We start from the raw sequence: 27,264 nt of genomic DNA, 5'->3' as shown, positions 1-27,264 counted from the left end.
GCAGTTTTGAAGAAGAAAGACCCTTCCCAGTGGACTCTGAAGACACCTCGTGGAAGACAGAAGGTTGAAGAGTCACCCCACCTGGATATCCCAGGAACCATGATATCTACACCAGGGAAGCCGGATGCATAGGTGCAACTTGTTGTAGGAAACCTCTGTAGGCCACAATTGAGAACTTCAGTAAAGATGACACTGGCAAAGTCTGTACATGAATCCGGTGGAATCCAAAGGTAGATTCTTGAAGAAAAGAACCTGCAAGGAGAGAGGACAGAGTCTATGCCACTCGGAGGTGACCAGGAGGCACAGAAGAGCAAAGCCCACCAATATCGGTTGATGCAGGAGTGATGACGATGACCATGATGATGACCTTGTTGCTTTAGTAGTGAGGACCAAGCGATGTTGAGGAAGACCAGGAGCCATGCACGAGTTGTCCCACATCAGAAGTTGAGAATATCCCTGGGCGCAAGACTACGCTCTGCCCATGGAGTGTTCATAGTGTTGCCTACTTTACATTTTGCAAAGTAGGCGTAGTAGGCAACACTACGCACGCTCCGTGGAAGGAGCGAAGTTGCCCGCCACCCGCCTCCCTCCCGCCCTCTCCTAAATACCTAGTTAAAGCTAAATATACTACAAAAGTACATTAAGGGCACTTACCTGGTCCGCGGCATCCCGGGGCTCCCTCTTCTCTTTTGCGCTGCCGTCTTTGATTCCAATGTTCATGCGCGGCCGTCCGCGCATGCGCAATTCTCGCGAGAAATGGAGCCAGTTGCAAGCACTAAGTCTTGTTTGAATTCAGTCAGAACACCACCACCGCCAAAACTTATCTGCATGTCGAGAGACTTCGAGAGAGGCCATCTCCACGCAAAGAGTGGCCCTGCTGTGTTTCTTTTCCCTCTTCTGTAGGTACACCAAGTACCGTTAGAGCCTCTAACTCATCGACCCTCCAGACAAAACCCCTCTGCACCCAAGCTCCCCAGCCAGGATCAAGTAAACCAACAGAGTCTCTGTGGTCCTGAGCCCCTCAAGAGCTGAGGCCCTTCCTTGGATAAGTCTCCTCTTTCAGCCTTTTTCCTGCAGGTGCTTTTCCCATTGACTTTAGTGTGCAGCGTTTGAGGCTAGCATGGCGTACAGCCCCTGTGCCCCAGACACCCCAGATCACGTACACTTGAACTGCTGGTACTTTCTTGGACACTGACCCTGACTAACCTAAAATCCAGAATGACAGTCATGTAAGTCTGTAAGTGTATCTATGCAGTGAATGTTACTCCGATAGGATAACATTATTGTGTTTGAGGCGCATCCATAAAAATCAGGCAGTCTGATTTTCTACTGTAAAAATTGATTAAGTGCTTACCTGATTCTGATGATCTTGGTGCCCTAAAATTATGTAAAAATCTGTGTTATTTTTCTAAATTAACCTTGAGTTTCTTCTTGAGTGTGTGTCTTATTTATTGACTCTGTTTGTACAACAATTGCCTATCACTATCCTCTGATAATCCTAAACTGCTCGCCCACACGACCACAAAAAGAGCATTTGGGATTGTTAAATTAATCCCTGTAAGCCAATAAGAGTAACCCGGACCTCATTCTGGTACAATACATAAAAAGCTAACTCTTCAGTAATACAACACATACATTTGCTGCCACAAGTCACCCATGGGCCTCTCTTGATCTCATTAACTGACAATATAGCATTTTTTGTATTTTACCTCAGTAAATTCCATCTGTGTTTGCTCCTTCCAATGTATGTTTTATGTGAATCTTGAATGTTCCAAACATAGTAATGTTTCTCTTTTGGTGGCATGACTAAGGAAAGATGTAGTGCTCAATGATTTCGTTGGTGACGCTCCATGTATAACAACTGTCTGTGATGCTCCACGTATACGGACCACTGATGTATCTGTTGATGTATTGTAATATATGAAAATGTAATTGTATACACTGTAAAACAGTGTTGAGGTGTTTGAGGCTTTACAATACGTAGTTTTGGTTAGGATTGCCATATTGCTTTGTGTCATTAGAACACCACTCACACAGGCATTAGATTATCAGATGTTATCCTGTTGGTTCAGTTGAATGAAACAAAGGCTACAAGTCCCAGGATGCACCAATGTGTTGAATAAAAACCGTAGACTGGAGGTGTGGTGTCCACCTGCACTTGTGCCCTGCTGAAATAGGTCCCTGCTTTATGGAGGCTTTAAAGAATATAACGCCTCTTAGGGCCATATGTATCAAGCCAAATTGACTTCGCAAACGCCGAAATTCGCAGAATTTTGGCGTTTGCGAATGCAATTTGGACTAATGCTATACATCAAGGGAATCTGCTTGAAAAATAAGGATTCGTAAATTTGCGATTCCTTATCTTGCGATTGCATTTAAGGAATAGCAAATTTTGCGATTCCTTAAATGCAATGTAAGAAGCCAAAAAAAAGAGCAAATTGGCCTTAAGCAATCGCAAATTACCACCAACTTCTAGTTGGTGGTAAGTTGCGAATTCCTTTCAAAATGCATATTTTTTCATTTTTCAAAGTGCCATGTGACGTACATACATGCCCTTGGGGCATGTATGTGCGCCACATGTGCACCCATGCAGATTTCAGGGGTGCAACAGGGTGTCCTTTGAACACCCTTGAAAATATTCTCAATTTGCGATTACCAAATTGCGAATCGCAAATTTCCCCTTCATTCCTATGGGCCTCCTGGCCCATAGAAATGAATGGGAAATTATTCCTTAATTGCGATTAGCAATTTGCTAATCGCAATTAAGGAATTTTAAGGAATCACTAAAAAGAAGCGAATTTCTACATACATACCATTTTGCGATTTCTAAATAGCAATTCCTTAAAAATCGCTATTTAGAAATCGCAAAACGGGATGTTGATACACATGGCCCTTAGTCTCTTAAATGACAGCGTACTCGGTTTGCATTGTGCTCCAAAACACAGTCCACACCCTTTATGAGGGTTCCTTGTGTTTGGTGCAATTTTCTACTGTGCTATTTCTGAAATCTCAGTTTAGGAAAAATACAGCCTGATCTTCTTGCCACACATTATGCACATTGCATGCTGGTTCATAGGCCAATACCTCTCTGGGCCTGCATAGATGTAGAACCTCTCTGCCCTATTATTTTGGCTCTGCGAATGTATGGCAAAGTGTGGTTGCTTGGACAACTAATGCCTGAGAACTGGTTTCTTGCACAGTTACAGTGGTTCTCACTATAAGCACAGCAGTGGCGTAGCTAGACTTTTGGCTGCCCGTGGAGGTCCATGTGTTATGCCACCTGTGTTGGTGCTTAGTGACAAGCCCTTTACAAAGGCTGTCTGGTCACCTTTCTGTTGCTTGTTTCTGTATTTGTGTGACAAACTGGTGCTAATTAAGTTATGTAATGTTATCAGATTTCTGAAGCGCACAAATACATAGGGGGTGTCTTGGTGCAGATAGGTTAATCAGTTTTGCAGGAAGAGAAGATCCAAGTTTTGAGCAGTATCCTAAAATCAATAAGGTGGGAATTGCTCTAATGTTTATAGGCAGTCTGTTCCAAAGTGCTGGGCTTCTCAAGAAAAACAGCTGTCCCCCCCCATTTGGCTCTCTTAAAATTGTGGTGGAAGACCCTCATGGTGTTTTTAGATTGTAAGTCTCTGCTGGGAACGTACCAGATTAGGGACTGTTTAAGCTGAAAAGGACCTGAGTCATGCAATGCCTTATAGGCACAACCCCTTCAATTTAATTTGGTTGCTCACTGAAAGCCAGTGGAGTTCCCTGATGTAGGCAGAAACAGCTTGGAATTTGAGGAGATCAAGAATAAGTCTTGCGACCGCATTCTGTACGCTGTTTAACTTTTTCAAATATTGTTTTTGAAGTTTGACATAAAGTCCATTACAATAATCCAGTTTGGTAAGAATTAGTAATGGAGTGACTGTTTTTCTTCAATTCATTGGAATGAACGGGAAGATCTTCCTGATAATTCTCAAGGTACTAAAGCTAGAAGAGATAACTGAGCTGATGTGTTTATTAAAATTGAATTTTTCATCTATAAGTATTCCTAAATTTCTCACTTTTGAACCGGAATGGGTAGTGTTCCAGCTCAGATGGCCAACAAGGTGGACTCCAGAAATGTGGTCTATTACCGAAATGTATGACCTCTGTTTTAGCAGAGTTCAGCTTAAGACAATGTTTACCCAACCAATTGCTGACCACTCTCATACAGTCATGAAACTGGGAAATATTGGCATCTACATTATTAGAGGCCGACACAACGATCTGCGTATCGTCAGCATAAGATGTGGGTGAGACCCCAAAACATCCTATCAGGGACGCCAGTTTGGTGACATAAGTATTGAAGAGCAATGGGTTCAGTGAAGCTCCCTGAGGGACCCCTCATGGAAGCGAAAATGACCTAGATAAAAATGTCACAAGCATGATTAAGTGGTCTCTGCCTGTTAAAAACACTGAAGCAAAACAAGTGTTTTGTTGGTTATGCCACGTTTTTGAGACGACCAAAGAGAGTGGCATGATCAACCGTGTCGATGGCCGCCGACAGGTCGAAAAGGATGAGAGCTGCAGAGCCTCTGCTGCCCAGGATGATTCTTAACTCATCTGTAGTCTTTATTAGTGCTCAGATCCTATTTTCCACAAAACAGGTCGCTTAATGAAGTATAATTTGCCTTTTGCGGCATATAATTTTCTCAATCCTGCCACATAATTTGTTCATCCCCTGCTGCATATTTACAGTGGCCCTGATTCTAATGGAAAACCTAGAACTGAGATGTAGTGCAGACCTGCAAACTGACATGGTGCCATCATGTGTCAACAATGTTGGTTCCCTTCACAAGGTCTCCCTGGGAGCAGCAGAAATCACACGGTGGCAGGCAAGTTGAACTGGTAACCACTGCATAGAATGGATTTACAGCTCGTTTTTACGACTGTAAGCAGCTAATATCAGTTAAGAGGTGTGATAACACCCCAGAACATTTGTGACAGCCTCAGTGACCGTTTGTGTTTTTTGGGGGGAAGAAGGGGTTGGTGGGCATGGTGGAGGCCAGAGTGCCTCTTAGCTCTTGGCACGAGGCCCCACCTCTCCAAAGCTCCGCCTCTCCTCATGCTGTGAAATATATTTACAGGTTGGCAGGTTTGGTCAGGAACGTAGCTTCAAAGGAGGTGTATGGTGAGGAACACCCCACTAGTAATTATCCAGTCAGGTCTTGGCCTGACAATAACAGTCAAGTAAGTCAAGAAAAAAGTTGCCTAGTTACTTCATTTTAAAAACGTGTGTTTCCTCAAAACAACATGCAGAAGTGTTTCGCCCTGGTAGTTCAGATTGTATCACTGCATTTAGAGTCATTTATTAAGGTTATAGTTTTAAAACATGTACTTCCAAATACTCATTCTCCTCCCCTCCCCAGCCCTTACAACAATGCCACTTGTAAAATTAGAGGCAAGTCAATTGGCATGTGTAACCAGTATGTTGTCTAGATTCTTATTATAAATAGATAAATATTGTAGTTGTTTGAATCAAACACAAGGCTTTTGCACAACACTCTTCCTGAGCTCACACATTTGAAAGTACTCTCATATCTGATAATGAAGACAAGCAACTGCAATAGGTCTCGCATTTGCGAGAGTTTAAGCTACTGCCATTGTAAATGACAATACCTTTTATTTATGTGTTTTTAAACACATAAATAAAAGGCATTGTCATTTACAATGGCAATAGCTTAAACTCTCTCATGCGAGACCTTTGTGGCACCTGCGATTTAGTTTTACTCATCTTAAGGTAAAGTGCATGTGCCGTGATAGCTTCGAAAGTCCAGCAATAGAAAAAAAAACTATTTCTATTGCTTTACTTGTGAAATAATCTCCGCAACCGCGCTTTAGCTTAAGATGTTCAAAGGGAAAGGGCTGGGGCCACCACTGTAACAAAGGTAAGCAGACAGAAAAAAAGTGAGCGGCCACATGTTTTTTCTATTTACTTACTTTTGTTACTATGGCGACACCCGTGCTTTCGCTTTGGACATCTTAATCTAAAGCGCGGGTGCCGCGATTGCTTTAAAAGTAAACAAATAGAAAAAAAAGCACCCGCGCTTCAGCCTAAGATGTTAAAATCTAAAGCGCGGGTGCTTCCATGTAAAAAAAAAAAAATAAAGCCATTAAAGTAAAAAAGTAAGTCATGCGACCACGTTGAGACAACAAACATGAAAATAAAAGCACAGCAGCCATTATGCTTGTGGAGGCGTGCAGCGCTGAAAAAACAAAAAAATTAAGCCTAGAGCAGGCAGGACAAAGTTATTTCAGAAAATAGTGCTTGGAGGCTGTAGTTAAAGCCTACCGAGCAGCAACGCATGTAACAGGGGGTGTCACCGTGGGAGGATACAAAATGAGACCAGGAGGTACTAAGGAGGGACTACTAAGCCTATTGACCAATTAAAAGCCACAGTGTCCAAAGGACAATGACAAAAGCCAATGAAAATATGGGCAGGGAGTGGGCAGAGCTTCATGTCCATACCTGAATACAGCATGCCTCGCAGAGCCGCGCATGCGCTGCTCAGACTCGACCTAAAAAAGGAAGCTTAGTGAAATAAAATATTTACCAAGGATTGTCAATATTTTCCAGCAGGAAAGCCGAGATTGATCCTAATGATCTATGAAGATGTGTATGATGCGCAGGAATGGCAGAGTGTAAGTATCAGAGTGGGCTCCTTTCTATCACTCACTCCCCATCAGTGTGCCAAGAGCAGGGCTTGAAGTGGGTCGGGTCCTACCAGGTCTCACATGCGGCAGTAATTCAAAACTGTCTATGAAATTGGTCCCTACTTGGTCCTACATTCATGTGCTTTACAGACAAACGATAACAGTGAAACATTCACTCTCTGTATTTATTTTTAACTTCATCGTGTATTCTCTAAAAGTATTTGTATATCCCACATGTAGTGTTTCTGTAGTTTGTTTTTATTTAACATACGTCCCATTTACATGAAGCAAGTCACCTCTAGGCATCTGAGTGCACTCTGGTTGTGGGCAAGGGTTCATGATTGTGGCAAGAGTGAGAGCTGAAGTGAGGCTGTAGGTAGTATGCTTTTCGCACATGGCCCGTCAGTGAGTCATAAAGGCGGTCAGGCTTAATGCACATGCTGTTCTTGGGTACTCTTCATAGAGCACAGAATGACGGTCACATAAGTCCCTCTTGTAATCGTGATTTTATGAAAAAGTGTTTGAAGGAGTTGCACAACTCAAAATATTGACAGTGCAAAATAAATTACAATGGAGTGTTAACATTTGAGTTGATGGGTTTTTATGTGGGGGATGGTCAAATGAGGGGGTGGTCAAATGAGGAGATGAACAGAGGTGTGTGCAAAAGACAGTGTCACAACGCTGTTAAGAGGAAAATTATGATGCATGAGATATGCAGATGATTTTAGAAAGATGTGGGAAGAAAAGGGGAGTAAGTGTTTAAAAGGCTAGGAGGCAGCAAGGAAGTGTTGTGAAGGGAAACAGAAGGGACTGAAACACTCTGAAGACCACCTCTTCTACCACAGACCTTAGCAATGTTTAATTCAGTCTCAAATAGAACTGAAACATTTTCAATTCTAATTATTAACAACAATCATTGTTGTTACTCATTTATGTGATCCTGCTAAAAACACAGGAAAAGCCAATAGTTCTTGCTTCTTTTTTATTTGTATGTCTATTGCGTGTTATATGTCTAAATACAATAACATACAAGTCAGAGAGAGGCAACCAAATATTGGCTGGCTATGCTTTGTAAAGCACAAGATTTTAGTTTTCCACACCCTTAATTACATAGGTCCTGTACATTATAATGGATTCCTAGTTATCCCTTTCAAATAACCCCCACTTTTTTTCATCCCATTTAAAGCACTGGCCACCTATGGATGATGACCACAGTAGTCTGAGCAACACACAGTGTTGCACCTTCATGCCTCGTTCAGACCTTATGTGTGTTCTTGGACACTTGGGACACTATGGTTCAGCAATATAAATTGGTTCTTAAATGATGTTTTCCCATCACAGCTTCAGGTGTCCTCTCTCTGCATCCGTGGGTGCATATGAGAAGTATCAGACTTAGGATCGGCTTCCAGTATATGTATCTGGCGCTGCGAGCTCTTAACAAACTCCAGCTTTGCTCACTTTCAACAGATTCAAGTTGGCTCTTCAAAGCCCCCAGCATCATGTACTTCCTGTAGGTATGGCCTGTCGCCCATCTATCTCTGCAGCATGGCAGTGGGTTTAATGCGCCAGTGTATAGGGTGGTTCAATATCTACTCAGAAAATAGCAGAGCAGGTTGGTTAACTCTGTTGGTGGGCCGGTAGGATCCCAAAGATTCGTTTTTATAGCACTTCATCGTGTGTGATTCTGGAGCGCTGTAAATAATAAATGTTCTTAATAATCGTGGTTCATGGTAAACACAATTGCTGAAGTTGCATGTTTCTGTAATAGGCTTCCCTTACAGGCGGCAGTGTCCACGTCACAGTATCATATCAAAGAGATCATGTTTCAACTTATTGGGGTTTGATTCCTAAATGCACAAAAGACAACTCCCGGTAACTGTGCTGTGTGAGGATTCTTGACGAGATTCAGTGACAGTCCTTCCCCATCACAGAGATGTGTGTGCCTTGTTGCCCAGCAGATAGATGTGCATTCCCTTCAAGGTCACTCGCTCCTTGTTTACTCTCATCATGTGCACCAGGGAACCTGCTCCAAATGCAGGAGCAACAAGGGCAATTTACAAACACTCATACACATATATATCCATCTGGACATACGCATGCACCCAAGACTCATCCATACTTACACACATCCATGCACACACCAAACGCATACACATATACCGCATACACAAAGGGGCCTTTAACCCACCCATGCACACAGACTAACCACCAAACATCCTGGCACTAATGCGCATCAATCCACAGACATTTTCCTTTCACATGCGAGCTGCATCCACATTCTCCATTCACCTGCACATCCATCGGTCCACACTAAATTAGCATTCATCCAAGTATAAATTCAGCCGCCCACTAATCCACCTGTCCGCGAAGTGAGACTACCATTCACTCCTTCATCCATTTACTCACGTATGAATACAGCCATTCACTCATCCACACGCAACATAACATCTGCATTTGTAGGCGAACGTTAACCCCTTGGTCATATTGATGCTGATATAACATGTTTATTTACAACCATCTATATTTAAACGTTTTACTCGCTCAACCATCCATCCATTCACCAATCCACACACCCTTACTGAAATATATACGGATCATATAGGCACGGGCGTTTACTGTAGGCGGTGCTGTGCCTGGTATCTGAGAGAGGAGGCTTCTCTTATAATTCTTGAACTTTACCTGTTCTGGTCTGTGACAACAGGCAGTTTGTGCCGCTGCTGTAGTGTCAGAGAGAGAAGCTTGCGCTTCTGTTACTACGATGCACCTGTTTCCTAAATGTGAAAAGCTGGTATTTCTGCCCATGCTGCACCTGTTCCATGAAGAATGGAAACCTGCACTGTTAATGCCCAGCTGTGCCTTTTTGTGTGGCTCTCGGGGTTTAACAGGTACATTAAGGGCCCGCGTTACTGGGACCTTCACCTTGATTCCTTATTGAGACCCGTCGAAAAGTCAGGTGCAGATTTCGCCCTGCTGTTGAACGGGTCCCATGTCTCTGGTTAGCTTCCAGTCAATCTTGACGTTTTAGCCCACAAGCATGTTGGGACTTGTAGTTTATTGTTTCCAGGTAGTGGGGTACAAGTCCAAAGGAAGCTTACTGCTGCCGTAATAAAACAAAATCCACATAAAGCCGTCTCCGTGACGTGAGTCAGTTGACAGCTGTCGCGCGCTCCTTAAACGCCCATGCTGCCCAACCTGATGTGCAGCGGAAACAGGAACATGTAACATTTCACCTCCAGTATCTCTGGGTGATGTGCACGTTTTACTCTCAATGAAAACACTGTTAACACCACACGCCCCTTCACACGCACACCCGTAGGAGTTCAGGGGCTCAGCGCGCGCCAGTTATAACCACGAGAAGTGTAATCTGTTCATAGGGTCGGGGCTCCCCCGACCCCTCCCTCGGAGGCAGGCTTCTAGCCACAGCATGCCAAGGATGAGCTGCTGAGCTGCGCCCCCCTCTGGAGTCTTAGGAAGTCCTGAGGGTGAGTTAAATTACTCAGAGGAGGAGACCAAGTGCCAGGTATTTGGGGAGGGAAGGTGGAAAACGGGTCGAACCAGTGGAACAAACTGGACAGGTTGCTTGGATAAAGGTGAGGGGTGGGGCTGGCTGCCGCTCTGCCAGAAGCGGTTCAAGCGGAAAATGCAGAGCCGGGCGTCCTGTACGTCGCTCTGCTTGATCGCAGCAGTTCAGGGCTGCTAGGCACCGGTGGGCAGGGAGAGGTGTACAGGACCACCGGCGATCGGAGTACGGGGTCCCAGGCGTACAGCGACACTAGGCATCGGTCGGGCTGGAAGGCGCAGCTTCACAGGTAGGATTTGTATGTTAAATCCTGGCTTTGCCAATCTTTGTGGTCTTGGGCAAATAATATACGGACGCAGGATTGTTTGAATGCCAACCCAATAGTATTGATTTAAGAACTCAGTCAGGCATTTACATGAATGTCGTTGTATGAACCAACCTAGAGCAGACTGTACCCCAAAAATTTTAGATCAAGCCTGGGCATCGCATGTGCTGCTCTGCGAACTATGCTGTATTGGAGTATGTACTTAAAGCCCCACCCACTCTCTGCCCATATTTGTTATTGGCTTGCGTCATTATTCTTCTTAAATGCTGGCTTCTGATTTGTTATTAGGCTTGTTAGTCCCTCCTTAGTACCGCCTTGTCTTCATTTGTACCCTCCCATGAGGACTGTCCCTTTTACTTCCGTTGTTACATGGTACGTCTTCTTTAGTTTGTCAGCACTATTTTCTTTAATGAGTTTCTCTTACCTCAGGAGGGCAGGAGGGTCTCTCGTGCACAGTTGTGACCACCGGCTTCAAAGTGGTTCTCAGGGCAAGACTGGTTTCTGGTACTCCTTCAGGAAAAAATTCCAATCAAACAATAATTCATTTCGTTGGTTGTTTATATAGGTGTTGTCACTCTATCTGTGAGTGAGTGACTGAGAAACAAACTGACAGCCAACACGTGTTTCATCCCTTTACATGGCCATCCGGCCTGGGGCTTCCTCAGGGCGTTGCGATAATATGGATGAAATTGAGTCGTGTGTGTAGAAGGTTCTGGAATTTCTTGTAATATCGGGCGTAATGCTGGTCTGGTCAATCTCGATCTGCAAATGTGGTGTGACACCGCATTTGCAGATCCAGATTTCATCCATGTTATCACAACTATCGCGATGTTGGCCCTTCAGGAAATTATCAAACAGAAAATATTTTTTAAAGATCATAGTAGGTCAGATAGAACTGAAGGAGCGGGTGGGGATATCAATGGTGAGTAACAAAGGAGGTAAAATAAAAATAAAACTTGGTGTCATGAGAGAGGCTAAAGAAGAAAGTGCAAAGCAGCATGTGAAGGAGAAAGCAACACAGAGCACAGGGATTTGGCAGGGGGAGACGCAAACAAGGGAGTGCAGCACACAAGGCACAGAGCAACACAGAGCCTGGTGGCCAGTTATTTGGCAGAAATGAAGCACACGAGACAACGAGAGAAAACACATGCATCCTCATGGATTGCTCACCGAAATAGACAAAAGCTAGTTCCCAAAACATGAACAGAGGAAGGATACAAGGCACCCAATCACAAGGATGATGAAGAGGCTAAGCTCCTGAGCTACAGCCCACAGAAGAAGAGGTAGTTAAGTAATCAAATAATAAAAAAACAAATAAGAGTGGCAATAAAGCGAGCAATGGTAAGCAAAGTGCGGGCTCTAAGCCCACAGTGCAGTTTTGTTCTGGTCCACGAAAGGCTTCTCCTACAGACAGCAAAATCTGTGTGGTAGGTGAGACCCAAAAGAGTCTTCTATGGTTTCAGGATCTGGAAACAATTGAGAGTACACCGGAGCACTCACGGCAAAAACCTGTCTGTGAGCTTTGGCTACCAAGACCCAGATGCAGAGGGCCTGATTGTTAGTGCCCAGGTTTTTGAAGCATTAATCATCACACCTGAAATTGTCACACTAACGGCCTTATTACGAGTTCGGTGGTGGCGGTCCTAGCATGGAGAGATCAGCAGTCCTACCGTCGTATTACGAGTTTGGCAGATTGGCTTTGGGAAGACCGCCACCGGGTCGCTGAGAGTACCAGCAGACCGCCGACCGCCGGGTTCGTGCTCCGGAAAAGGCAGCCACCATAGGGCGCTACGAGGGAGCTGCACTATCATGCGTATTAAGAATTGTCTAATCCACAAGCAGACCGCAGGGGTCCGACAGCCTACTTCATGGTGGCAGTGACAAATGATTTAGGGTGCATACTCATCCCTTCTTCTTGACAGAAGAAGATCCCTGTCTCCATTTCCCCCTTCGCAGCAGGATCTTCACCCCGAGGGTTATGACCCTGTGTGCGGTGATATTCAGGTGAGTCTTTTATATACAATATAGACTATATGCACATTGTCTGGACAGCACACATGTGGGCTGTAACCCAGTAATGGGTATACGGTATTTTCCACATATATCATGCATATGTGTGCATCCGACACATATGCAGTCAAAATGCACACACAGGCAACTATATATTTGTAAAGAGTACTCCCCACCGCTGCTAGATCCCCGCCTCCAGACCACCAGCCCCCTGGCCAACTTGTAATATGGTGGTCTTTGGACCACCAGCACCATGGGCTGCTGGCGGTGGCAGACACGGTTCTACTGCGGTCAGACGGTGAAACTCCTAATAAGGCCCAGAGTGTATGAAATTTTTGCGAATGCCATAATTATGACCTAGTCTGATTTTTGTCCTGAACATAGTGCAGCATACCAAGAGGGCTTTGGTGTGTAAAGCGCCAAAATCCACGTATCCTGGCATTTATTAGGCATTTTTCTCCTGTTCAATTTTTGGAATTTACCCTTTAATGGCACAAATGGAAAACCGTCTTCTTAGTGTTTTTTCTCCGTCTACGACAGATTTCTTAGAAATATAATTTTTTTTTAAAACCATGATGTTTTCGGGTTCAAGTTTGATGGTCACATATTTCCTTTAGGTGAACAGCAGAGATTGGAGTTTTCTACAGACTTTCGTCTGCCATGTCCTGTTTTCTGTCAAAGCTATCGTTAGAGGTATCCGCTGGGAAACATTATGTGTGGCATGTTGTGCTTTGAGCTGTTAGGCCGTGTTAATGTACACAGATATGTTTTAAGTTAGTGTACACGGAGGAGTTTATGAACCTGATGCTTCTAAACGGTGTGCATTGGACTAGGTTTTTCTGTAAGGGGTGGATGTCGGATGGGTGGAGGATTCCTTTTAAACATTTATCAAGCATAGGATTTTGTATTTGATCCTGGTTCAGATTTTGATACATTTGTATTCTTAAGGAAGGGGGCAGTGATTTTGTTCGGCCATATGCATTTGTTTTTGCAGTCGCACAATGGCTTTGCTACAGTTTTTCTTTTTTTGTTGGTGGTTGCTCTGAGCTATTGTCTCCCTCTATTGACTCAGGAGAAGTTTAGGTATTGATCCACATGCTGAGAAGGACTACAGACCAAAGCAGTACGTCTCAACCAAGCTAAAGAGGATATGGTTCACACCACATACTAAATACTGGTGTACATCCTTTCCCGGTTTGAGATTGTGCAATGCAACAAACATAAACAAGCATTGAAAAAGCCAACCAGCCTGACATTTGTGTAACAAAAGGTTTTTCTTAACCTTCAGTAAGACCCACAGAATAGCACAGGCCATAACCAGGCAAACTGGATGCAGCATGGACAGCAGAAGTGCAAGCTTCACTCACACAAAGAAGAGCCAGCTTGGGTAGCGGCAATGTAAGCTTCACTCACGCATACTAAATGGATGTTGTGCAGTTAGCAGGCTTCAACCCGTCACAAAGAGACTGCCTCTTTCTTTACGGTTACAGCAAAGAGAAGGACAGAGCAGGCTTTGTACTGTCAATAGCACATGCTTCAACAAATAGTATACTGACAGCTAATCTGCAGAAGTGCAAGCATCCCTCGCACCCTTATATAACTGGTTCATCGTATACAGCAAGAGCACAAGCCTCTCCCAAACCTAGACCCCAAGTACAGCACAAGGGCTTGACTTTGCACAGAGAACAGGTACAGTTCTTGCAACAGCAGTGTAGTGCGCCCTCACATAGAACAGGTGCAGCAGTTTAGCAACTTTTGTCACATACGCGTACACAGATCAGTTGCAATGCAGACTTAACAGTGCAAGCCTACTCTACATAAGCAAAGCAAAGCACAGACAGCATTGCAAATTCCCAGTGTCCCCACAAATGCAACACTGAGTCTAGGCCCAACCAATACAATCTACTTTCACTCAAACAGTAGATGCCAAATGGGCAACCGCATTGCGGGCATTCCTTGTCCACAGAAGTGACTACATAGGTAGTCATCGTGTAAGATTCCCCACATATATACATGCACAGATTTACAACAAGGTGCATCGCAGGAAGCTCTGATGCATGTTTCCTCCACACACAAAATAATTACATAATGGCAACCAGCGCTGAAAACTTCCTGCACATTGCATGGGTGGCATTGTGGAATTCACTCCATACACAGGTACAGTACAGTGCAAGCCTCCAGGCAGAGCGTCCTGAACGGGAGCTGTGTGCTCCTGGCCATGGAAATATGATCTGTACTGTTTGCACCGCTCTGACCACATCCCAGGCCCATGTCTTGTGTGCTTACTGTTGATGCAGAGCTTGCTACATGTGGTGTTGCTTCAGGCGCTTTTTAGGCAGAAGACTGGCTCTGGTGTTTCCACTAAACACAGTGAGAATGAGACGAAGGCTGTAGTGTCAATTAGTGGCTGCAGTGTCCCTGGCAGACACCTGGTATCGTAGCGCTGCTTTGCTCTTACCCAGAACCACCTAGCATTTAGAAAGCAACTTAAAACGTGGATATTTGACAAGTAATCCTACTCCCCTCCCTAAGCGCCTTGAGACCCTCTGGGTATGTAGTGCGCTATATAAATTCTCTGACTTGACTTGACTTGACACTTCTTTGCAGGAGTGCCAATATAATAATCTCTGTCTGCCTAATACCGCTGGAGAGATAGAGCTGTGTCAGTGTGGCATGACTGAATCTTCCCTAGTTAAGCTGGTACTTCAAATGCATAAAATCGGACAAAAGTTCAGCTCCCTGTCCCGCCTTACCATGGGAACACGGGAGCAGGGAGCTTGTTTCCTAAGCACAAGGGTAGATATGAAGGGTCAGAGCTCAGTGTGTGTGAAACCAACCAAAGGATTGCAAAAACAAGCGATTAAAAAGCAAAATCCACACAATGATGTGGACTTACCCACACATCTGGAATCTTAAAACTGGAGCATTTAGATGGTCGTCAAGAAAGCTGCCTGGATGCTAGCGATTGTGTGACGAGCCCACCACTGCAAGGCGTGCTCCACTATGCCAATACCACACCAATCCCGGCCTTGGATAGGGCACAGTAACAGCAAAAACTGTAATGCAAGAAGGGGTGATGCAAGGATAAGTGATGCGGTCTTTGAACTGCCATGCTAGTCTCTCTCTTAAAATGTAAATACAATACTTTGTTCCCTGCTGTCGCCACAGCTCTAAAATTATTTAAATTTGCGAAATATAGAGGGGTAACACTTTATTTCAAATGTATTAAAGCTCGCTTTTTTATTTTCATGTAGTTGGGTCTATGCACTGCAACGCATATCTGGGTATACCAACACTATCTGTGAATAATTATAGAACTGAAATCCCATAGGAGAAATCACAGGTTACCATTGAAGTTACAGCACTGTCTACTTCTGACCTGAACACTCGCCATCAAAACTATTCATGGACCATTTGCTGTGGTCCCACTTAAATGAAGCCAGAGTCGTAGAGATGTATGTGTGCTTTGCTCACGTCATGAACAGAAAGTAGTCAAGTAAAACTTTATTAGATTAATTAAAATCATTACAATATAAAAAATAGTGATGGAAAAAAATTCATTAAAACAGTAAAACTTCTTGTCATATAGCGGCGGAGAGATCTCAAAGTTCGTAAATTAGTGTCCCAGCTAAAGAATCGAGTCCTATTTTGTGCAAATGAGCAAGAGGTGGCTTAGCATGTGTGAGGAGTTTAGCGATTAGTTCCACCTGAGACTCGAACAGTTCATGTTGTCCGGTAGAGAAATCAAAAGAAGAGACCGGTGCAAGTGGTGATAGAGGTACAGTGAGTACGCTGGGGATTCAGGCCCAGTGCAGTGATTAGTGAGGGAGATACTGTGTCCCTGCCCCTCGTTGGGTACCTTCTTTAAGGCCTGGTCAACTTCCTATAGATACTTTAATGTTGGGGAGAATGCTCAATGGTCCCCAGAGTTTAAACATGCTGTTATTGATTGCCTGCAGGAACGCACCTTGGCCTGGTTCCAGAAGGCCCTGAGTCAGCAGTAGCGCAGATTTAAAGTGAACCTACTGAGGCCGAAAGTGTGAATCTCATCTTCTTTTTGTTGGCTGGACAGTCTACAGATAGCTTCTCTTTCTGCACTTAGCCAGGGTGATGCATGCGCGTTGGTAGGGCGGACTCCAAGACGATGTTTTAAGTAGGTTGACTTGATCCTGCTGCTGAAGCTTCACCCAAGTATGGTTGTGGTTTTAGCAGTGTGTAGCTGTTTAGTACAATCCACACGTGGGCATGGTTCTCAAGAGAGCCCTTATCCTCTAATGATGAGATTAAGTTCTGCATTTTACTGGCTGTCCTTCAAACCGACTCAAGGGTGGGCATCGCGGACCATAGTTGAGCTAGTCCGATAAAATCTTTGAGATATTTGCTGGCTGCCGAGTGGAGTTTATTGGTCTTCTGCCAGACTTATGAATTATGGAGTTCCTTTCCGCAGACTAGTGCCTATAGACCATGATGGTGAATGCTGCTCTTCTAGTTTTTGATTGTTTGGCTAGACCAAATTCTAGTCTGATCTGGCTGGCCAAAGTATATCTGGATAGACGGAATGCTTCCCTGTATATTCTGATGACAGTGTTGTACTGAGTGGTTGAGGGCTTTGCTTTCATATGCCATAGTTGAAACTATCTTCACCCTACTAGTTCCTAAAAAGGGAGTGTACGATAGCCCACTAAAAAGTACCCTGAGGCCTTTTGCCAAGGCGAGCTCTTTTCTTTTTATTTCCTCCATGTGTGGCCTAAAGTTTCCTTTGTTGTCGAATGTGAGTCTGAGATATTTGTAAATGGTGACTTCTTTGACCTTCATGGAACCAAAGAACCAACTGATTTTCTCGCGAGTTCTTGATTTTGGTTTTCCATGTGTTGATTGTCAGAGCGTTTCCTGGTGAGTATCCATGGATGGCATTCAGAAGGCGCTGCATCCCCACCTTGGTCTGGCTAATCGACACCAAGTCATCGGTGTACGACAAGTATGATAGGGGAATAGTGCCGAGCTTTGGGGCGTGTGAGTTACTTATTGCCAGGGATGAAGAGAGGCCCACCAGAAATAGATTATTCAGCATCGGGGCCAGGACACTGCTTGAGCCCCCGGGATGTTGAAAGTAAGTTTTAATGATTAACATTCGGGAGTAAATATCAAAAGCCTAGGACATATCAGGGGCTAGCTCATATTAGGTACATGGTAAAAGAAGTAACCAAAAAAGTCCTTTGCACACTGTATTTATCTTATTCCATCCAGTCACTACTGGCATCATCACAGCACACAAAATGTAGGTCCTGGATAATAAGGCATTGCTTCAAAAAATAACGTATAGATTTTTCAAACGAGTTTAAACATAGAGAAAAACTTCCAGTAGTTATTTTTAACTCCGTTATATTATGTATACGTTTCACCTACATACTGCAGATTCTTTGGTTTACTACTGTCAATAATAAACTTTTTAATTTTCTTCACTAGATGGCCCAACACCACCAGCCTAATTTATACTCTGCACTTACCCTGCCAATTATAATATGTGTGAGGGTAGAACCTTTCACGCATAATAAACTTTCTTCTAAATCTCCTCCCGCTCCGACGTCTTACATTGGAACAAGACGTTCTGTGATGTGGCAGAGCATTGAAATCCAACCTGTTCTAATTGGTCTGCGACCAAGGGTCATCAGAAGGGAACTTGTCTCAGGTGAAAGACCAAGGGTACGATTTGGAATTTGAGGACTAGAGTACTTCATCGCAAACATTTCTGTCTGCAAAACCCTTTGCTAGCCTACTTCAATTGGCTCCATTGATATAAAACTTCCTCCACCGGTCCAACAGAGTTGGGGCTGTTAGAGGAAAGACCTTAGACTTCCCACCCTATTTTGGGTGGACAGAGTAATATCTTTGTTTTTCCTGTCCATCGCCACCCGCTGAAAAATAATGACTCCACCCACAAACAGGGGCGTAGCTTCAGGAGGTGTGTTTGGGGTGTTACACCTCCCTTAGTTAATAGTTGGTACAGGTGCTTTAAGTCAGATATGGTGAGGTGTTTGTTGGATTTCACTTGGGATTTCTACATACACAAACATTCATAAGTCTGTTTGAAAGGTCTTGAAAAATTGTTATTTTACACAATTTTAAGTTTTAAGTACCCCTCACAATCCACACGCTTCTCCCTTCCTCCTGCTCCATAAGCCCTCCTCTTGCCCTGCTGCTCACATAATGTATTTAAACCAGTGTGGATGTTGGGAAATATGTAGCTCACTATCCCCACCTCCCCTCCCCAATCTTACTGAATGAGCTACGCCCCTGGGGCTGGTAAACCCAGTGTGCAGTAGGACCTGGAAGAGGAGGGTGACTGGGTGATATGTTCCTGGGGAGGGAGGGACGAACTGAAAGGGTCTCAGCGTGCAGTGTACCGATTAAAGTACAGTTTAAAAAGGTGTTCACCTTCCTCCTAACAGTAAACGCCACAAACTGGTTCAACTTCACAAACCGGTTTTAGGTTAACGTACACTGTTTTGCATAGGGCAGTGCATAATCCAAATAGTTTCTCTGGAAAACCTGATGAGGCATTTCCTGTAGAACCACGAATATGAAACCTATAATCTGTTCATACTTTTAATTCCTTTACAGAATAAGCATTGACAGGACATTTTTAGCAGGTTTAGCCCGCAGTAACGAGAGTCGCGCGCTGTCTGCTTTACAGAGCATGCATCGTTTACAAGTTCTCGTGGACACGCCAAATTCAAAGGTGTTCTACTGAATGAAGGGTGTGCACCTAAATACCTTTATGGGCTGGGCAAGCATTATATAACACAGGGCTTTAAGTGGGATGAAAAAACTGTGGGGTCTCTCAAAGGGGCGTGGCCAGTGTAATTGGGGGCGTGGCTTTAAATCACTTCGGTTAAAAATCTGTTTTTAGCATAGTGTGCAGCCCCACTTGTATTTTGCTGTTTCTGTCATTACATCCATTCCAGATATGTGATACAACAAGTAACATCATACCTACAACAAGTCAGGACTATTGGCTTTGTCAATGGTTGTTAGTTGCATAAGATAAAACAGCTGCAACTATGGCTCGTTACATAGAATATTGAAAACGCATCTACTTAAAGCCCAGGTGACCCTACCACAATGTTGCTGCTCTTGCGTTCGGAAAGGGAAGGGAAATCCAGAGAGAAAATGATTCTCTTTAAAGGATTTCCCTTCCCACACAACGCTCACCTGGCATGACGTCTACTTGAGAGAAGTGAGTAGTGTGAGAAGAGCACATCCATGTGCCTGCTGTCTCGAAACGGGTCTTTAGCGGGCTGTTTTGCGCCCTGGCACTTTTTTCCGGACTGCAGTGACGAAAAAAAAGACCGCCTGTGCCAGCGCTCAAAACAGAGCCTGATAGAGACCCGTTTCGAGGCCCCTTAAAAAAAACTGCAGGTGCTCAGACCCCTTGAGACCCGGCCCACTTAAAGCCCTGATATAACATATAAGCATATACCTAACCCCCCACCCCCTCCCAAAATCGATTCAACCTGCCTTGATGCACCTCCCTCACATCCACCAAAGAGCCTGAGCGGCACTACCTCTGAAAACAACTGAAGTCCTCCTACTTATGAAACATCCTACCATAACTACCTTCGAACTTTATTGTCTACATATCCCAGACAGGAAGGGAGGGAGACAACGAGGGAAGGAGACAGGGAGGAAGACAAAGGGAGGGAGAGAGAGTGGGAGACCGGGAGGGAGAGAGAGGGAGACAGAGAGAGGGAGGGCGAGAGATGGGGAGAGAGAGGGAGGGGAGGAGAGAGAGAGAGAGAGCGAGAGAGGTGTGTATGCCGGGTCTGGTGGCTCAGTGGACAAAGGCGTCTGCTGCAGGGACCTGTGTTCAAACTCATGGTAGCAATTTTTTTTTGATTTAGCCCTGCCCCCTCCCTCTCTGACCCGCCCCCACCGGTGTGGCCCTCGATCACAAACCACACTGTAAATGTATCCCCCTAGAGAAAGTTTGTGAGTACCCATGTTCTAAGGCCAGCTGTAGGCGTTTAGCGTGTTTGACATGACGTACATTTATTTTTACCTATCTTCAAAACGGCCCTCTTCGAACCATGGGCAGTTAAGTGCAAACATGTTGTCTCTATTGAATCATGTACTGAGAATAATACAAATCTCTACTAACAAAGTTCATTGAACATGTTTATTGTTACCATTTTCTGATTCCAAATTCACAAAATTCATCTTCATTGTGTTCATTTTTCAAATTGATTCAAATATCTTCTTCCACTAATTCAGAGAATACAGCCAATCCTTGATACAAAATCCTCTTTCACAGATACAAAGAAAAACTGCCAAGCCAACATGTATTTCGCGAAATACATTTGCTTCTTCAGGGCTTTAAAAAGTGCACAAACAATTCTGTATTTAGTACGTTCTTTCATAAAGTCAGTTGTTCCCAATGATAAATACTCATTGCGAGAGGTTTTACAATAATTGATACTGATCAATTGATACTGGCTATTGATGCTGGCTACAGCCTCCTTCCGGTAGAGTGACTGCGGAGAAAATTAGAACAATCAACATGTTCAATGAACTTTGTTAGTAGAGGTTTGTATTATTCTCAGTACATGATTCAATCTACAATATTCCCTGGAAGAAAAATGGGGAACTGAGAAGTAGCTCTGGGAAATGTTTCTGTTTTTTCCTGGGTTAGAATTAATATATTGTCTCTATTACCTTTGTCTGCTGTCACAGTGCTCATCAGGGAACAGGCGAGTTTGGCAGTAATCTCTAGTGACTAGGAGAGGGGACTTAAGTTTCATGAGGAAAGAGGAAGGCTTGCTCACTCCTACGAATACATTTAAAAACAGGAATTTTAGGATCACCAACTTCATTGATGGTGTTCCTATTTCTAATACTTGCAAGCTGAATGTCTACCAACACGCGCCACAAGTTAGAAGACTGCAACAATAGCAAGGAGATGGATCGAATGCCCAAATTAATATAAGCCACTGGCAATCGCTTGGGGCTGCATCCCAATCCTTTGTTTTTCACCCACCATGCCACCTCAGTTTGAACTCAGCCATTTGCAAATAAATCTTGGGCCTGCTCCTCCTGGTAACAGTCCTATCTGAACTGCCAAGCCTGGTCCTCCAGAATACAAACAACCTAGGACCGGTTAAGCGCAAGAAGTATAAGAAAGCTATTATTGCGGCCAAATCTGCACACATCACTGACAGAATCCTCTCCGCACCTATTAAATCAAAAGAGATTTTTAGAGTTATGGGGGAACTTACCACTGACACCAGGACCCTTCCCACTCAGGCCCCCACTCAGGAATCCTGCAACACCCTTAGTTCTTTCTTTGTGGACAAAATCGTCACGATCAAGGATTCCATCTGTGCCCCTCTTCCTGACGCTGACACCACTCCCGTCCCTCACAATATTTCCTCTTTTTCAAACTTTCCTATTCTTGACTCCGCCACTCTAGCAAAACTTGCCACCCGAGTCAAGTCTGGCTCCCCGGATGATTGTTGTCCCCCTTCGATGTTACGTAACATCTGCTTGTCCCTCCCTGACTGTATCCTCCCCTTGCTAAACTCTTCTCTTTCTTCGGGCACGGTACCTGGCTCTTTCAAGGAGGCCGTCCTTGTGCCCCTATTGAAGAAGCCTGGGGCTGATCCTTCGGTCCCAGCTAATTACCGACCCATCTCCCTTCTCCCTTACTTTTCCAAAATTCTAGAAGCCCATGTCACTGCTAGCCTCTCACAGTTTGTCGAAAGCTCGAACTTCCTGGAGGGTAACCAGGCCGGCTTTAGGCCCGGCCACTCCACGGAGGCAGTCATCTTGGCCGTGCTTGACACTCTGAGAGGCAACGCGGACAGGGGCACCCCCCAGGCCCTGGTATTACTAGATCTGTCGGCCGTGTTCGACACGGTGGACCATAACATCCTCATTCGCCGTGTCGAACAAGCCGGCCTCCAGGGCCCGGCGTTGGCCAGGGTCCACTCCTTTCTGTCTGGCAGGTCTCAGTCGGTCAGTTTGGGCCCCTTCCGTGGACCCAAAGTACCTTCCACCTGCGGTGTCCCTCAAGGCTCCTCTCTGTCCCCCCTTCTTTTCAATCTTTATCTTCGCCCCCTTCTTCTTTCTCTGAGGCAGTGGGACGTCACCGTCTTTAACTACGCTGACGACCTACAACTCATCTTTCCTCTCTCTACCCCCTCTGCTGTTTCTAACTTTCATGCTGTCATGTCTTACATTCTCCTCTGGATGAGTCAAAATCAGCTCAAACTAAATCCTGGAAAGACGGAGCTCCTTCTTCCAGGCAAGAGCTCCATCCATTGGGGTCCTCACTTCTGGCCCTCAGGGTTTGGCCCCCCTCCCGCCCCTGTGGCATCTGTAAAGAGTTTGGGAGTTATTATTGACTCCGAACTCTCACTCAAAGCCCAGGTGGGGGCGGTGGTCTCCTCCTGTATGCATCAGCTTTGCAGGATCAGGAAGGCTGCTTATCTCTTGTCCCCCGAAGTTCTGCTTCAAGTCACCATGGCCTTGGTCCTCTCCCGCTTGGACTTTTCCAACTCTTTATATCACGGTCTGCCAAAAACCCTGCTCTACAGGCTGCAGATCACTCAGAACCAAGCGGCACGGCTGGTCTTCAGGACTCCTAAATGGCAGTCGGCCAAGCCTCTTCTTGCCAAACTGCACTGGCTCCCGGTCAATCTCAGGGCAGCCTTCAAGATCGGCTGCATAGTATTTAAATCCCTGACCGGCCCCTCCCCTAGGTTCCTGAAATCCCTCATCACTCCATATCGCCCCTCTCGCAATCTTAGATCTTCCCATCTTCATCTTCTTGCCACTCCTTCTTTCAAACTTGCGAGGGTTGGAGGTCGGAGTTTCTCACATCTTGCCCCCACACTCTGGAATTCCTTTCCCCTTTCTCTTAAATCTGCTAACTCTCTTATTCTTTTTCGTAAATCTCTCAAAACTTGGCTTTTTCCCCAATCCGGCTAATCTCTATCTGCTATCTCACTGAAATCCCAATCAGCGCCAGGGAACTCACGGTGTCAGTGCGCTCTAAAAGAACCCCCCTAACATAACATAACATAACATAACATAACATAACATAACATAACATAACATAACATAACATAACATAAGTCCTGATAATGGCTCATCAGCCAGGTATTGCTCGATTTCAGTGGCACAGTATGTGGACCCACGTAAGGGCAACCCATAGCACTTAGGTTGTCAACTGCAACAAAAGGTGATGGATGGAATGCTTGAATTAATCTCAGCAACCGGGAGTTGCTCAGGACCACATCTCAATCCACTGTTTTTCACCCACGATGCCACCTCACTTTGGATACATTTTGCTGTGAAATACAAACCTAGTTTTGCATTAAAATAACCCCTCATTTGATCTAATTAAAGCTTTTATCTTTGCCCAAAATATGTTTATTTTCGTTTTAGTAAATACCTTGCTTGTGCTCAGACATCCCCATATGGCAGACTGTGCCATGTATGTTCATAATCATCGTCGAATGGTAGGGATGTGGAACCTATCCCAGGAATGCATCATAATGCCAGGGTGGGCACCCCAATTGCAAGGACCCCCACAATATACTAAAGTCAGCCAGTCTTGCCTATGTGAGATCTATTGGCTTTATCAATGATTTAAGATGTATGCTGCTGTGTAACATGGTTTACTGTCAAGAAAAGAAAATGCAATGACGCAGCCCGCGTTGACCGCGTCAGTCGGGATTTGTTGTAGCCATGTTGCACACCAGTCTGCTCTGCTGTGCAATATGTTAAAAAAGAAAGCATGGGGGGGGCAGGAACACAAGGGGTGAAGAGGAAGGCGCAGCAAAAAAGGACTGCGGGAGGAGTGGTGTATGCGAAAACAAAACGAGGCAGGTGTGGGAAGAAGAGAGGGAGTACCAGACGGGGCAGGAGGAATGGGAGGGGGGAAGAAGAAATAGTACCTCAATCACAGTGCAAGAAGTGGACAGGCACTAAATGAATCTGTGCTTGGTCAGTGTTCCACAGAAAGGAATGGAAGTGACGCATGGCCTGTGCTAGCCAATTTAGAGACTGCAGAGAGGACTAACACTGAATCCAACAAATGGTAACAATTACGCGGGCTCCACGCCTTTTATTGTAAACAACAGTGTCTCACAAGTGAGAGCACATGAAGAGCATGGGCTGTCGCAGGCTCAACCTAAAAATGACCACCCTGCTATCAGGGCCATCATTGCATTGTTAGAAAGGGCAACATCATTTCAAATATCCCCCCAATATGCCAGGATTTACCAACAGTGTGCCAGAGTGATATTCCAAGGATAGGCATCACCATGGCAGAGCTGCACACAATATCACATGAATTAGCTTAATTACACTAAGATCAGCATTGGGCACCATCATCCCAAAATAAGGATGCCCACAATATGTCAAGAGTGGCCACCATTATTCCACAGAAATTGTCATATTCCTGGTAGCAGGCAATCACCACTTCTAACTTGCTAATATCATGGCAAGAATTACCACCATTATACTATCGCAGTCATGATACAGAAGCTGGGTAGGGTACCAACATGGTAAAGCTGCCCAAAGTATGTTTGGATGTACCACTATTATTTCAGAATAAGGAGTATGCCAGTGTTGATCACCTTCAGACCAAGGATGCCCAAATATGTCAAGTGTTTATCACAATCATGCCTGGGGTGGACCCCATTATGCCAGAAATTACCCCTTAATGCGAAGCAGTCGGGTCAGATAGATGACAGTAAGAAACACCATAGGTACTAGGCACATAAAATACTCTCACTCATACATGAATTCTCAAGTACACACACCTTACATTCTCAGACATACAACTGTCCCTGCAGCAATTGCTACATTCTTTTATAGTTTCTCTCTGTTCTGCTGTGGCATGTAGTCTGACTCCGTCTCGTACTCCTGGCCCAGATCATGCCCGTCATCGTCTCCACCATTCTTAGTTCTCTTTGCATGCTGCAAGGCAGACCCTTTGCTGACATAATAGCATAATTGCCAACATTTAAACTGCCATAGGGCCAGTCTTTCCGATCAATCAAACTGGTGGTGGGAGTGCAGGACCTATTATCGTCTTTCAGTAATGGGTGTAATGAGCTATGCTGGAAAGCTAAGTATTGAAGTCTCAACCCCAGATCTCCAAAATATCCCAGTGCACCCAACCCCCAAAAGATTCACACAAACTATAAAGGTGCAATGAGCAACTTCATACCTTTGAATGGTGACAGAAAATCTTGTGGCACTTTTCCAAAACATCCAGATGGGAAATATCCCCCGGATCAGGGACAGTGTCTACTGGGTTTACTACTGTTTTTTCATTGAAAAACAGATTGTATTTATGTGGATGAATTAAATAAACGTTACGTGTGGAACTCGATCAGGTAGTTAGGTAGCTAGATTAGATGGCTCAATCGTAACCTGATCGAATAATCTGAGACCACTGGATGGCGAATACTGTGAGAGACCACCGAATGAATCCTAGCAAGAAGGAACAGCTTTTGGTGGAGGTCACCGATAATGTTACTAAACATCCCATCTGGGTTGCAGGTAGATGTTGGTCGGCCTTAAACATTTGGCAAGGCAACAATGTATAAAAGAGACAGAGATTGCATAAAGACAATATTGTGCCACTAGCCGAGTTCCAAATTGAAAAGGTCGGTCTTCAAATTCCATATGTGCAGGAAAGGGGTTCCAGATTAAGAAAGCACGTGCTTTATTTTATTTACTTTATTTATATGAAAAGCAAAAATTAACGGGTAAGGCATCACAACGCTGAGATGCTGGTAAGTTAGAGGAAGGAAGAAAATGGATATGGGCACAAAACAAGAAAAAAGTGATAAGAAGTACTCCCTTCTGGGGGGAAAGCAAGGGAGGTCTAGTGCTTTGTCTCGAGGAAGACGAAAGTCTGACCGCCTTGTTCTATTTTATTGATCTTATAAACCACCTGAACTCAACGGACAAAGACGCAAGGACAATAGACAGTTTTTGTAAACTACTGTGGTGGCAAATTGTGTTATAGCAAACGCAGACCCTATTAAAAATTAGATTGCTTCGCCTCGGGAAGCTGATGGAATGAAATCAAATCACCAGCGATGCAAGGACCTCAAGAATTCTGCCTCCAAATATCTCAGTTCTGTCTAGATGGATGGCGAGTGAGTTTATTTTGAGTTGCTGACCTCAGAGTTTTGATGTATATAGACAATATATTGGAACATCACTAGTAACAGCATTCTAATTCAGCTCTTAGTGTATACAGTCAGTTTTAAACAATTGATGAAATATAAGGGCTAACTTGTAGAAGTTGAAACATAAAAGGTGTAGATGTTTTTGGAAGATATATGCTGGTTTAGAAGTAAATAACCAATATACGAGCGGAATTTTATGTTAAAAGATGGCCGTTGGGCTAGTTGACCTATAGGTTTCAAAATAAAAATTGCACGTTAAAAGATGGCCGCCATTTACCAAATAATGCCAAACATATAAAAAACACACTAAAAGATGGCCGCGATGTCAAAAGAATTGGCGGATTGATAACCGGCACAAGAGAGACAGGTAGCACGCGCAACATTACTAGGTAACTTTTGACCAATGAACTAGACTGTTAGACTAAAATTGGGTACTGTGTAATCACAGGAAACTGCTAGAGACGATGACCGCAAAGTGAGGAAGCCGAATGAGCTTTTTGTAGACTCGCAAA

General features: G+C 44.4%; 1 protein-coding gene across 4 annotated transcripts in view; it reads left to right on the top strand.

Moving 5' to 3' along the window:
• Positions 1-27,264, top strand: part of RAB27A (RAB27A, member RAS oncogene family) — a 465,531-nt gene that overhangs the window by 153,758 nt on the left and 284,509 nt on the right. Inside the window, exon 1 of one of the 4 annotated variants that reach the window (XM_086958323.1) lies at positions 10,360-10,496. The exons of the other annotated variants lie outside the window; for them this stretch is intronic. The gene's annotated coding sequence lies outside the window, so the exon portion shown is untranslated. Of the gene's footprint in view, positions 1-10,359; positions 10,497-27,264 lie in introns of those variants that run through there. 4 annotated transcript variants of the gene reach the window in all.

Source organism: Lissotriton vulgaris, chromosome 2_1 (assembly GCF_964263255.1).
Source record: "Lissotriton vulgaris chromosome 2_1, aLisVul1.2, whole genome shotgun sequence".
NCBI classification, from domain to species: domain Eukaryota; kingdom Metazoa; phylum Chordata; class Amphibia; order Caudata; family Salamandridae; genus Lissotriton; species Lissotriton vulgaris.
The sequence above is the reverse complement of the archived record's forward strand: the minus strand, read 5'-3'. Positions and strand labels throughout refer to the sequence as shown.